Raw genomic sequence first — 4,884 nt, 5'->3', positions numbered from 1 at the left:
TAATATATTCAAGGTGGATTCATATTTTCAGGAGCTTTTTGAAATTGAAGTTCAATTAATCTAAAATTTATGTAATAACAACCATCTTTATTTCTATGATATCACTTTCATTTCTACATTTTGTCACATGATGATATATTTTTACACAGAATTTTACTGGTTTAGGTTGGATATATGTTCCTTGACCACTCCTACAAACTCCTTTTGTACATCATTTTCATTCATTAGATTAATAAAATATTTAAGACATGATATAAAAAAACCCTTCTTCAACCTTCTACAACTGCATATAAAAATAAAATATCTTGCAATCAAGAACGACTTATTCAAATTTTGATCATGATGAATACTCTTTCAAACACTCTTTCAAACATTTTACAATTGTGGGTGAACATTAATTGAAGAAAACATAAATTAAAAATTCAGTAATTTAAACGTTCTTAAATTTTTTTTGTATAAATTATGGTATGGTTATATAATCTCCATTAAAGCATCCACAATAATAGTACTTAAATCTTATATTTGTTTATTGGCTTGAACGCAATTTTAATCCTCTTATTTTTATTTTTTTAAAGTTTTAGTCCACCTATTTTAAAATTATTTTTTTAGTCCGATTAGTTTTGCATAGTTAACATGTTAATTTAATATGTGACAATGATATGTCATTGACATTGTGACGTCAATTAAGCCAAAGTTACCAGCTAACATAATTAAATTGAAATTTTTATTTTATAATATAAAATAATATAATTAATAATTAAAATATTATTTTATAAAAGTTTTTAAGTTTTGCTTTATATGAATGCTCGGGGTCATCATACTTTTCTATCTTACCAGCCTAACCCTAAAAATATTGAGCCAGGACCAATGATCAATCGTGGACGTCATTCGTCTCTCCCTATAACCTCATTCATCGTACTTCACCTTAATCTCAATTTCATGTCCCACTACTCAAGTTATAGTAGGTGAAACATATTTTGTCCTCTTCAGTATAAATGTAAATGTGGTATTGATTCTTCATTTATGACAACATGGACAAATTTGAACGCGAGTCACCATTTTTATGGGTGTGAGATGTACATGGTGCTTTTGTTGTGCTATTTTCTCTTCACAGTTTAAATTAAAGAGAACATGGATTCACGCATGAACTTCTTTCATATTCTTTTATTTTTTTCATCCGCATGGCCACAATAATTGCAATCACTTTGTTTGGTTTGATGAAGAAATAAATCCTAGGCAAAAGAAATTATATATTTGTTACTTTCAACATTATGATGTTTGCATTAGGTGTTCAATATTAATGAAATAGTTGAATATGATTTGTTTATGCTTTATTTATTTAAATGTTGTTTAGATGTTTTTGTTTGCATATTGTTGTTTAAGATCATTACTACTAGTGAAAACTATATTGTAACAAATTTGGATTATAAAAGACAATCATGTTGTTTTTTAGTCTTATAATTTGAATGATTTTTAGCCTTATAATTTGAATTTTGTCAAAAATATAGGACCTATAATTTGAATTCAAACCTAAACTAAAATACGAATATTGTCAAAAAAAGGATCTATAATTTGAATATGTATTAATTCAACCTATATTGTTTTGAACTTGATCTGTTTTAATTGAACCTGTAAAGTTTGAACAGAACCTATCAATAAAGGACCTAACTAGAACATATTTGAACATAACCTATTTTAATGTACTTAACCAAAACACATTTTAACCAAATATATTTTAATTGACGTAACTAGGACATGTTTGGACCAAAACATGTTTGAATTAGGACGAGTAATTTTAATCAATTTTAATCGGAACTATACATGGAACAATATCATGACATGAACTTTTATAATTAAACTTATTATAATGTCAATAATAGTATAACAGGGAAATTATCCTTTACATTAAGGGTGGTAAAATGGATGAATATGAATTGGATCGTTAAGGGAGGGATCAAAATAATTTATTAGTCCATTAATAATCCACTAAAATTTTTATAAAAATATTCAATCCATCTATTAAAATATTTGTAAGGGATGAGTATTCATCCATCCAAAAAATTGTTTTTTAATTCTTGAAAAAAAAAGTTTTTTTTGAAAAAATCCATTTGTTTTATATTTTCCAAAAAATTGATTTTTTTTCAAAAGAAATCAAATTATTTTATTTTCATAAAAAAAACACTTTTTTTTATTTAAAAAAAAACTTCCAATTACTTCGATAAATATTTTGTTTTGTTATTTTTCGAAAATAAATTGATTTTTGGTATTTTCAATTTATTATTTAAAAAAATCGGGTTTTTGTATTTTTGAAAAAAAACAATTTTTAGATTTTTTGGAAAAAAAAGATATGTTGTATTTTTCTCGAAATAATCATTTTTTTTGTATTTTTGGGGATTTTTTTTTGTATTGTCAGAACAAAATCAGTGTTTTTTTTTTGAAAAAAAAGCGAATTTTTGTATTTTCTAAAAAAATGTTTTTTAAAAAATTTTCGGAAAAAAAGTTGATTTTTTTAAGAAAAAAAAAATATTTTTTTATTTTTTGCAAAAGAATAATTTAAATATTTTCACAAAAAATCGACTTTCATATTTTCCAAAAAAACTGATTTTTAATTTTTCGAAAAAATAGGTCTTTTTGTATTTTCCAAATTTTTTCTTAGAAAAAATGATCTTTTAATTTTCGAAAAAAAAAAAGGTTTTTCTTTGCAAGTTTTTTTTGAATAGATCTAATGGAGATCAAAATAATTCATTGGATCATTATAATATGTTGGATAGATTGGGTCAATCCATGCATATAAATGGATTGATTTAGCTCAATCCGTTAATTTTGTTTTTATGGGTTGAATGAATTTTTTAAAGGATAAATTAGATGAATTTTGTCTTAATGGATTCAATTGTCAACCCTACTTAACACTAGCATAAAATTACCATAACATTAACATTGAAATTATCATTACCATTACATCAAAAGGACGCGAAACATGTAACTATATCATTACATAAATATGAACAACACATTACATCTAAATGAAAAAAATATACTAATAAATTAAAGTGTCTAATCCAATGATGGTTTGATAGGTTGTGGTGCTTGTAAGCTTTGCACAAATTCAATCTGGCATTCCTTTTCATTCTTGATTTTTCCCTTTTCTTTTGCAATAGTTGTGTTGAGTTTTCCCTTTGTATTCTTTGCATTTCCCTTTCCTTTTGCATCATTTTATTTTCACATACCTAATTGAAACATTATTTCCTTATCATTTTCATAGTTTTAAAACTTCTCATAATCACTCCAATTTGGGGTATGCAAGTTATCCAAATCATCATCAGATTTGTGCTTAAAATCAAACACAAATATTAGTTTATTGTTTATTACCTCATTATCGATATTTACATTATTTTTAGTAACCTCGCCTAAAGTATTAAGCATAGTATTGTAGTTCAGTACATCTCCTAAGATTCTTCACTACACTCAAATTCATTATAATCAAAATTTTCCGTGCCACCATCACTTGCAACATAATTTACATCAATATTTTCATCACAATGATCAAATTTACTTTCCCATTCACCATTACCTACTTGGGCATCATCAACATTATAACCTAAGTCATCCCCTACACCATTTCCTACATGGAAATAATCATGAGCATTATGACCTAAGTCGTCCCCTACATCATTTCCTACCTGAACATCATCATCAACTTTAGAATCTAAGTCATCCCATACATCATTCCTATCACCTATTCATTTTATATCATAAAAAAAAATATTAGGACCTCCATCACCATTACATTGTACTTCTTCATCATAACTTTGTTTCATCTACTATCCTAGAATTATCATCATTATGCTCCACATATACATTTACCATTTCACATCTTCAGTAAATTGAAGGACATCGATATCATTGTTCATAGGTCTCATGCTATAAGGAAAATTAAACATACGGTTATAATACCACATACAATTAATATTCCTATAACCCTCATTGTTGTGAAATTCTCCAACTGCATATATAACATATAATCAATACCACTCATCTAATTCATTTTAGAGACATTTTTATTAATATACCTTTTTAACAGATGTGTGTATTAGTTCACCCATATGGTATATTCTTAACATAATTCATTGACTTTGAGCTAGCATTGACAACAATTTAAAATAATACGATTTAATTTAATGTGAACCACATCATACATACTAAACAAAATGGACAGTGGGGATCACATCATACATACTAAACAACATAACCAATGGGGACCATATCATACAGAAGAATATCATATGGGACCAAAGTATACACAAACATTAAAAAGAAAAAAATTAATGAAAAACAGAGTATACAGTAACATAATTCAGAAAGAGGACTACATTATACCAAAACATATATGACACAAAACTTTACTTCTTCATTTCTTTACCATAGTGCATGTAGTTTCATAATTTACAAATAATTCAGGAAATACGATCTATGTTGAAATGTGATTCAAAAAATACAACATTTTCTTGAATGCTATTCAGAAACACAATTGAGTAAATAAAATCGAGGAACAATAATGATTGGGGAAGGAATGTGGTCAATGAATGAACACTACTGAGGATTAAGGGTTATTTGATGTTAGGTTTTAAAAAGGGGGAAAATGTTCAATTTGCAATTCTACATTTCAATTTTGAGAAAATGTTTTATAAACCAATATCACATTATTAATTGTATTATTTTGTATTACAAGATCAATTTTTTATTTTAATTAAGTGACCTGTCAGTTTTAGTTTTAGTTTTGCTTCATAGTGTTAATGACATGTCACAGCCACGTATTAAATAAACATGTCACCAATGCAAAATTGAAGGGGGAAAATCCATAATTATTAAATATGAGGATCAAAA

This window comes from Lathyrus oleraceus, chromosome 3, assembly GCF_024323335.1.
Source record: "Lathyrus oleraceus cultivar Zhongwan6 chromosome 3, CAAS_Psat_ZW6_1.0, whole genome shotgun sequence".
Classification (NCBI taxonomy): Eukaryota; Viridiplantae; Streptophyta; class Magnoliopsida; order Fabales; family Fabaceae; genus Lathyrus; species Lathyrus oleraceus.
This window is presented reverse-complemented; position numbering follows the sequence as displayed.